Source organism: Oryctolagus cuniculus, chromosome 1 (assembly GCF_964237555.1).
Source record: "Oryctolagus cuniculus chromosome 1, mOryCun1.1, whole genome shotgun sequence".
Classification (NCBI taxonomy): Eukaryota; Metazoa; Chordata; class Mammalia; order Lagomorpha; family Leporidae; genus Oryctolagus; species Oryctolagus cuniculus.
The window spans coordinates 92,914,890-92,924,585 of record NC_091432.1 but is presented as its reverse complement, the minus strand read 5'-3'; the positions used below and the strand labels follow the sequence as shown (position 1 = coordinate 92,924,585).

The following is a 9,696-nucleotide window of genomic DNA, read 5'->3' as shown; positions in this document are numbered from 1 at the left end:
CTTCCTGAGACACAGGTGGAGGACTTTCCCCGGGTAGAAAGGGTGGGCGGCTCTCTGCAGCCTCTTTTGTAGGGATACTAATCCCACCCACGAGGGCTCCTACCCCACGATCTAATACTGCCCAATGGTACCACCTCCAAATGCCACCACCTGTGAGAACAGAATTTCAACAAGCAAATCTGGGTGAGGGGGCTACAGACATTAGGACCACAATAAAATAAACTGAAAGTGGACTTTTGTAAACATTAAAAGAATAAGAATTGAAGGAGGAGGGAGAGTAGGGTGAGAAGTATCACTATGAAATACATGAAATTTTTTCACCTTGAAAAAATTAAAAATAAACAAAAAATGACTTAAAAAAATAAAAAGAACTGAGTATTTTTCATCTTTCTTCTTCCTCTAGTGCCCACTCTGCAAGTCACAAGGCTTTTATCATTCTCCACTGATCAACTATGGGGACAGTGTTAGCTCTCAGGAATGTACAAGACATCACAACATTTTTTCTCCTAAATCATGAGAGAAAACTTTGATGCGGACATTCAGGAAGTGAGTATTGAAATTCACTGCCCCGCATTTTGTTCCTACTTATTGTCCAAGAATACAGATGCTCGTATCACCATAAGAATGCTCTTTTCAGAATAAATTAAATTCACTTATTACCATGTCTCATGCTAAGAGAACTATGGCAATGCCCTGCCTTTGCCGTAACCTTTTCAGTAGTCTGATTCAGCCATTTGACATTTACCTTTCACTCTTCAGAAAATGGACTTTCATTGGAATAATTGGAAAAGGTCAAATTTTATAGCATTTTCTTGTATTTAAAAAAACATGGGGGCCAGTGCTGTGGAATATTGGGTAAAGTCACTGCCTACAGTGCCGGCATCCCATATGGGCACCAGTTCAAGTCCCAGCTGCTCCACTTCCACTCCAGCTCTCTGCTATGGCCTGGGAAAGCAGTAGAAGATGGCCCAAGTCCTTGGGCCCCCCACCAGTGTGGGAGACCCGGAGGAAGCTCCTGGCCCCTGGCTTCAGATTGACACAATTCCTGCCATTGCGGCCAATTGGGGAGTGAACCAGCGAATGGAAGACCTCTCTCTCTGCCTCTCCTCTCTGTATAACTCTGACTTTCAAATAAATAAGCAAATATTTTTCAAAAAAACAAGAATGTGTTGTCATGATGTTGCTAAGTTTGTTAGCATGCTGAAGAACACACACACACATGCATATGTATGGTCTGCCATGAGGTATAACAACCACATAAAACACACATAAGAGGGTACATCAAAAAGTTGCTGGAAATGGAACTAAAAGAAGTTTATTTTTGGTGCAAAAAATAAAATCCATGCATATGAGAGGGTTTTGAAATGTTCATGGAAGTATGTATTATAAAAATTATTCATGGGTGTAAAAAATGTGCCATAATAAATTTATCTTTTAACTCCATTTCCATGAACTTTCTGAAGCATTATTTGACCAAAGACATCTTTCAAAGCATAGGAATCTACCATCCTAGAAAAATTATTGTGCTTATATAGATTTGTTTTCCTTTTCTCACTTGTCCCTTCTTTTTTTCCTTCATTTCATTTCCCCCCCACACCTTTCTTAGTCTCTGTGCGTTATCTATCTCTTCTGAGTTCTTTTTAGCTTAGTGGTTCAGAGCACAGGATCTGGAGCCAGAAGGCATGTGCTCAAAGCCCACATGTGACAGCTACCAGTTGTGCGCACTGTGGCAAGTGTCTTAACTTTCCTGAGCCACCTTATTCCATTTTTACAGGAGAAAAATTGAGTATCTTCTGTATTGAATTTTTGTGAGGATGAAACGAGTTAATACCATTTAGGCTTGGAGAATAGCACTTGGCACATGGTAAGCCTTCAGTTAGTGTCGCCATTGTAGAGAAAGGCTGTGGCTAACAGCTCCACAATTCCCTTCCTCACCATGTCTTAACTCACCCTCTCCTAATCCATATAAGAAGGAACAGCATGCAGGGTTCTACCCAGGTCTCCCTATAAGTTGGTACACACTGCCTGCAGCATCATACTAAGGACTCTAAGGCCATAGTCAGAATCCATAGGAAATAACGACATAGAATTAACAATGCTTGCCATTGCTTGCCAAGAACACATATTCGTTATTCTTGAGAAAAGATAAATCACATTGGGGCAAGATGTGGGAAAAGTGAGCACCTTTATTACTTTTGATCAGAATAATTTTGTATCATTTTATTTATTTTTAAGATTTATTTATTTGAAACTCAGAGTTATAGAGAGGGAGAGGCAGAGAGAGTGAGTGAAGTCTTCCATACTCTGGTTCACTCTCTAAATGGCCACAATGGCCGGAGCTGGGCTGATCCAAAGCGTGGAGCCAGGAGCTTCTTCTGGGTCTCCCATGTGGGTAAAGGGACCCAAGGACTTGGGCCATCTTTCCCTGCTTTCCCAGACCATGGCAGAGAGCTGGATTGGAAGTGGAGCAGCTGGGACTTGCACCTGCACCCATATGATATGCCAGCACTGTAGGAAGTGCCTTTACCCACTAAGCCACAGCACTGGTCCCTTGTATCATTTTATAATAGCATTATATGTGCCATATAAGATCCTGTTCATGAAACTTGCATTTGAAACTTCTGATATTCATTGCAATATCCTGAGTGCTACTTCCAGTAGGAGTACTAGAAACAAAACACAGTAGTACATTTATAAGCAACAGATCTAGTTAATACAAGTTACTTGATTTATTTATCTTCGGGAGTCATATAATACTCATGTCATATGGCTGAAATTTGAGAAATTCTTCAACATGCTTAAAGAAGGAAAGGAAACCCGGATTAATTTGTGTTAGGTTTAGTTACCTGATCCAGCTTACGGTTTCATCGTATTCCTTACATATCAAACTGTGTAAGGAAGCCTGGACATCGTCCAGTCATGGACTGGGGGGTTCCTGATTCATTCTCATCTCCCTCTTGACTCCTGACTCATTCACTTCATACATTTTATTTAATAAGAAAGTTCTCTTTGGGTCCAAGGAGTAGGAATAAATAATAATCACAAGTCAGCTTTTTCTTTTTAACTCATTTATGGGTCCAGCCTATCAGGTTGCCTCTGAGCCATGATCCAGTTTTCTTTCATGAGCCACAAATAGGATCCAATTAACCACTGGCAGTTGTCATTCATTTACTCAACAGTTGGCCTCACCGCTGGGCAGGATCCAAGCAGCTCATCTCAGTTTGTTGCTTCTGCCTGACTGTCCATTCTGGAACCTAACTGCCTTTGCTTACAACCCCATAACACTGGTAGGTCTGACCTCAGGAGATGTTTAAGCTTTTCTCTCTTAAACCACTGACGTCTTCCTGATGGCTGATGAGCTCAAGGAGGCTTTGTGAAGAAAACCTTGATGCCAAAAAAGATCAAGGACCTCTGCCGCCTTTTGGATGGCATCAATCAGGGCAAATCAGAAGTCCTCAATACTGTTTGTGGTTTGGAGACGTGTTTAATATGTCATAGTATTAGAGTGGTTTTTCTTTTCTTTAGCAAGCCTTTTTATCTAAGCAATCTGGCCTCAGGTTGTGACAATATGAGGACATAAAGATTTTTTCTAGCAATTCATTTATGTGTTGGAATCCAGACATGAATTGTAAACTATCTGCTTCTGACTGTAACCACTGAGATAATTTACTTGATTCCCAATTCTTCGTTCTCCAAGAAGGCAACAGGCCAGCAGCCTTTGTTTTAGAATAGTTTGAGGGGCCGGTGCTGCGCTACAACAAGTTAAAGCCCTGACCTGCATATGGGCACCGGTTTGCCTCCCAGCTGCTCCAATTCCAATCCAGCTCCCTGCTGATGTGCCTGGGAAAGCAGCAGGAGATGGCCCAAGTCCTTGGGCCCCTGCACCCGTGTGGGAGATCGGAAGAAGCTCCTGGCTCCTGGCTTCAGATCAGCTCAGCTCCAGACATTGCGGCCATTTTTGAGGAGTTAACCAGTGGCTGGAAGACGTCTCTCTCTCTCTCTCTCTCTCTCTCTCTCTCTCTCTTTGTCTCTACTTTGCTCTGTAACTCTTTTAAATAAAATAAATCTTTAAAATTAAATAAATATTCTTTAAAAAAAGAATAGATTGAGAATTGGAAAAATATCCATAAAAATACATGACCAGAAAATTAAAATAATGCAGCACTCAGTGTGCCTTTGCAAGGAGTGTTGAATGCCACTTTCGTCCAATGCCTTCTCTGTACCTCCATGCTTAGTGAGCTCCTGGGACTTTGTGAGTGCTCAGCAACACGTGGTTTACTCAGTCATTTCCCTAAAAATTAAAACAATAACTGAGACATATTTCTGCCCTCAAGGAATTCTGAATCAAACTTGCAGCCTGTTAAATGCTGTGAAAGCCCCCAGGAAGAGCACAGCGGAAGGCATACGGGGCTGAGGAGGTGAGCTGATGCTTCAGTTCACCGAGTCTTCTGGTTGGAGGTAATGTGCCTTTTGGAGAAGTCTGCGTACAGACGGAGGCATGATTACTTCCCAAAGATCCTAATAGAGAAATTCACATGCCAGCAACTTATGAAGAAATGGGACCAGGAAAAACGGATCTAGAAGGCTGAAAGCAGAACAGGGGAGGAGAAAACCGAGAGCTATGTGATGCAGGCAGAATTCTTCTAATGATGACAGCAACCTGGTCCTTGGGGGGAAACCTGAAGTTTTACACCTGAGCTGGACTTCCGTACTCCTTTCCCCTTCAGTCATTGGTGAAGGGCTGCTTCAGGGAAGGTCAAGTCCAAGGCCTTTGCAGCAAAGCCTCCTGTAGCCCGAGAGCAAGCCTGCAGGGAGACTGGCAGGTGCAGGCATTACCAGCAAACACATCCAGACAATGGGGAGGAGCACCAGCAGCATCCACTCCACCCAATGTACAGTGCCAAGGACAAGGTTCTTTGTTATCAGGTAGTACATCAAGTTCCAAAGTGCTATTTGGTTTCTGTGGAAGCAATTTGAGACACAATATCTAGTTGGAGTTCACTACAGAGATAGATTGGATCCTCTTGAAATTAAAGAACACCTCAGTTACCTGGCATTAAACCAAGCGATGTCTGGACCCTCCAGGGTCATTTGACAAGTGGCTGCTCACTCCATTTAAAAAAAATGAGTTTCAGGGGATAATCTGCATTTACATTCCTCCTCAGGAGCAGGGTAGGCCCTTCATGGTGGCCACCAGCAGTTCTTCCTTTAAGTGCAGGTAGAATATTTTCCTCTGAAATGCAATTTTAAAGGGGTTTGTAATTAATCAATTATCAACACTCACCTGAATAAATTTACCTGGATCTCTGAAGAATGAGACCTGGGGTGGCTATAATGCGAATTGGGACACTCACATCTCTTGTTGGAGGCTCCAAGTTCAATGCCAGCTCTGGCTCCTGATTCCAGCTTCCTGACAACGCAGACCTAGGGAGACAGTGGGATTGGCTCATGTAGTTTGAATTTCTGCTGTCCATGTGGAAGACACAAATTGAGTTCTCAGCTCCTAACTTCAACCCAGCTTAGCCCAGGCCATTCTGGACATCTGGGGAGTGAACTAGCAGATGAAGTCTCTTGCTCTCTCACTTTCTCTCTTTCTCCTCTTCCTCTTAAATACATATTTTTTTAAAAAGAGAGAGACTCAAAATTGGTAACTTTACCCATTTGAGTGTCTAAGTGAAGATTCAAATTATAGGATTATTTTGTAACTTTATAACCAAGAACACCATAACAGTGCCTCTGACCTGCAGTGCAGCAGGGATATCTTAGATAGCTATGGAGAATGCAAGAGCCAAGAGCAGCCTTAGTAAAGTGCAGCCCAGAGTACCAATGACAAACTTCCCTGGACGTGGCCTTGTTAACAGTTCTCATATTCCTATTTCCACCAAAAAAAGACCCTTCAGAAACCTGGGAGACTCACAACCCATGGGGTTAACTCATAGGCAGTTTCAGAAGTCCTGGCACATAGTGGGTGCTAAGAAACTGTGCACTGAATGAGTACCTTTGTTGAATGAACTCTGTTTGGTGCCACTTGAAGCCCCACTGGGGCTGGCAGCTGCAGCCTGGGACCCCACGCAGAGACTTCAGGACTTACTGGGCAAACTTTTTGGTGTGGGTGTCTCAGGAGCCTTCTCCAGCTCAGTCAACATTGAGATTCAGTGAGGGGCCCAGGGGTCTCTGGTGCTTGGGGAGCTGGGTCTGTCCACCTGCCCCAGGAATCTGCCTCGAGACTGCCAGGAAGAGCACAAGGGTTCAGCCTGACTTGTGCCCTCTTTGTTTCCTTTGTATCTGGATGCTGGCCAGACCACACGGTACTCTATCCAGAGCGGGAGGTCACACTGACACGGCTCAGGCAAGCTGGTGACAGGCCTGGAGGAACCGGGCAGGAAGCAGCCCGGCCTGCGGGTGTTGATTCCTGCGGCGATGTGGTTCAGAATAACACACACAGTGTCAGGGACTTGTCTGGAGAGACAACCATCCCCCACCAACCCCCACACGGCCACCACACCTCCTCTGGGAGCCTTTCTGGGGCCCACTCGCCTCCGCAAGCAAGCTGTAGGAAACTGCCTCTCTTGTGAGGTTGCAGCAAGGATTAAAGATGAAGATGGACGTGAAGTGCTCGGTCCCCGAGGATCTCACGAGTGGGAGTCTCTGCCGGGAAGTGGGCTGAGATGGTGCCTTCTACACCTCCTATGTCAGGCCTGCCCCTATACCCAACTCAGTTTTGACTTGCTACCCCTGCTTAGAAAATAACCCAGGACAGGCCTTGGGGTGTGCACTGGAGCCAGCAAAGCCTTAGGCTGAGGTGAGAGCAGACCACACTTGCGGGGGTGGGGATGACTCTGGACTGGAGCCACGACAAGGCCAACACACACAACACTTGTCTACACTGCTCGGTTTGCGTGGGTCTTGACCGAGTTTTGCCTGCCAACACCTCATGGGTGTCACTTTCCAGATGTGACTGCCTTCCCTGGTGGGGGTGCAGCTTCATCCTGGGTTGCGTTCCCAGACTCCCAGGGTCTGGCCAGTAGGGCATTAGTCCTTTGCACCCCAAAGTCAGCTGGGTTACCTCCCCTCTGGCACGACTCCACTGCTGAGTCTCAAAGACACGGGCACTCTTACGCCTCGTCCGACAGGACCGCTCCCTCGCTACCTCTGTGTGAGCCTCTTGAGCTCCAACTCCAGCGTCCCTTGTGCGTCTGCGCCCCACCAGTGACATGGTGCTGCGAACAGCCAGTCTGGGATTCATTTACTGCATGGCAAACATGCTCTCAGAGCCTAGCAGGAATAGGCTTTTTTTTTTTTTCTGCCAAGAGCCATTCGGATACTTATAACTTCATTCACAGGCCATACAAATTTATCAATGCAAAACTGATACAGATTTATTGAATTTGGAGTGCCGCCCGTGGTTGCCTTGGCAGGGCCAGATGTTCCCCACCCCTAACGTGAATGCACGAGGTACCAGCCTAGGGATGAAGGGTGCAGGGCAAAACTGTGCCTCCTCCTGGAACTTGCATCCAGGAAGGGAAAATGTAAGCAAGAAAACAAATGAAACATTGTGTATTTAAGGTGCTATGTGCTTGGGAGAAAAATGAAGGTTAGAGAATTGCAGGTTTAAATGGGGTGGTCAGAAAAGGCCTCATGGGAACATCAGCAGGAGGTGGAGAGGATGCTGAGCAGGGCATTCTGGGGGTGCAGGGACCCCAAAAACCAAGAAGCAGGAAGAGTGTGTGTGGACTTGAATACCAGGAGGAAGGCAGGGCTGGGCAGAGGAGAGGAGGGGACAGTAGGAGGAGTACTGGTTGTGGAGAGCCTGGAAGGCCCAGGCTTGGCTCCGAGTGGAAGGGAGAGCTGCGGTCCTGTCCTCTGCCTGCGGCCTGTCTCCAGAGCCCCGGCCCTGGCCCTGCCTTCCCTCCCCTGAGGCTGCACGGAGCTGGGAGCATCACAAGTGATGCTGTGTCTCAAAGAAGACCGACCAGCGGTGAGTGCTCTGCCGACGCACCTGCAAGAGCTGAACTGTTGGGGCCAGTGCAGGGGCAGGGTAGCTAAGCCTCTACCTGTGCTGCCAGCATCCCATACTGGTGCATCGATTCTTGTCCTGGATGCTCCACTTCCGATCCAGCTCCCTGCTAATGTGCCTAGGAAAGCAATGGAAGATGACCCAAGTCCTTGGGCCCCTGTACTCACATGGGGAGATGCAGAAGAAGCTCCTGGCTCCTAGCTTCAGATCAGCCCAGCTCCAGTGATTTTGGCCATTTGGGGAGTGAAGCAGCAAATGGAAGACCTCTGCCTCTCTGTCTCTCCCTCTCTCTGCCTGTAGCTCTACCTATCAAACAAATAAATAAAATCTCTAAAAAGAATTGGAAAAAAAGGGGGCACTGACCTGTTGCACAACCTGGGTCATGCCCTACACCCCACTCCCCCAACCAAACACACCCTCCTGCTCCCACCGCTGTCTGGGGAATCTCTCTCCCGTTTCTCCCATCCTGTCCCGTAATTTCTCTGACATACTTTCTTTTGCCCCTGGGATGCCATGAGACCAGTGCCAGCCTCGGGGTTCTGTAAATACCTGCTAGAAGCTCAGGCCAGCAGATACTTGGCTGCCTGCCACGAAGACCAGGTCTCTATCCTGTCTCTCTGTGCCAAGAAATGGCAATAAAAAACAGTATAGTGCCTACTTCAGGAATTAAAGGCCAAGGGGAAAATCGCTTTAAAAGAGGCGTTTGAAAACCTCCCCTTTTCTCCTTGCGCTTGACGAACCTGCGCCCACATTTTAGTCCACACCACCACTGGAGGTAGGTGACTGAAGCCAGCCAGGGCCAGGATGAGCCCTAATCCCCCTAATCGCGATCTGGCGCCACCTTGTGGCGGCGGACGGGCGGTGGCGCAGCTCTTCCTCGAGCGGGCCGACTCCCAGGGGAGGCCCAGGCAGCCTGTGCTCCAGCTGCGGAGCCATCTGCCAGGCGGCCTGGAGCGCTGTGACATGGCCTGCCACTGCTTTATGAGGTCAGGGGTGGGCTCTAATAACCCTGCTCAAGCTTATGGCGTTTGAGATGGGACCCTGAAGGCCATCTGAAGAGCAAATGCAAGTCGTTCCATTACATCATCTTCCCCAGCAGAGTGCTACCAAAAGACGATATTTGGAATTTGCAAGAAACTGCATTGCAGTAACACCGGGCATATCTAAAAATAATAAAAATGGCCAAACTGAGAAGACAGCTATTTTATCATTTTTAATTATTACATTTTCAAGGTTCTTATGGTAGAGTAATATTAGAGCAATAGCTGTCTTCTATTAAACACACATAAATGCCAGATTCAGCACTCGATCTTGTACCTGCATTATCTCACTGAATCTTCATGATGACTGTAAGATGAGGATATTCATGTAGCTATCAAGGATGAGAATATGCAAGACGCATCAAATGAAGACAGAGCGAATGACTAAAAAAATGATATGTGGTACAACTGCGATTTAAATACCCATCTGTTTGGAAAGTATCAGTGAAGTGTAGGGAGTGCAGATGGAGGAGTTAAAATGCCTTCATCTCATGCTGTGGTTGCTTTTGTGGATGGAGGGCGGTTTGCACACATTAATGGTGTTGCATCAGGTCTGTTATAGCATTGCAAAAATGCAAGCATTTCAACTCCACTGCAATGCCCACTCCCAGAAGCACAGCAACTCACCCCATGCACTAG

The 9,696-nt window shown here is 46.6% G+C and overlaps 1 long non-coding RNA gene across 1 annotated transcript; it reads right to left on the bottom strand.

Moving 5' to 3' along the window:
* Nucleotides 1-2,216: 2,216 nt before the first annotated feature.
* On the bottom strand, nt 2,217-8,936 carry LOC127483397 (uncharacterized). The gene is made up of 3 exons (XR_007909569.2): nt 8,567-8,936; nt 8,185-8,323; nt 2,217-5,424 (listed from the first exon to the last, which is right to left on the bottom strand). It is a non-coding gene; the product is annotated as an uncharacterized lncRNA (long non-coding RNA).
* Nucleotides 8,937-9,696: the final 760 nt, after the last annotated feature.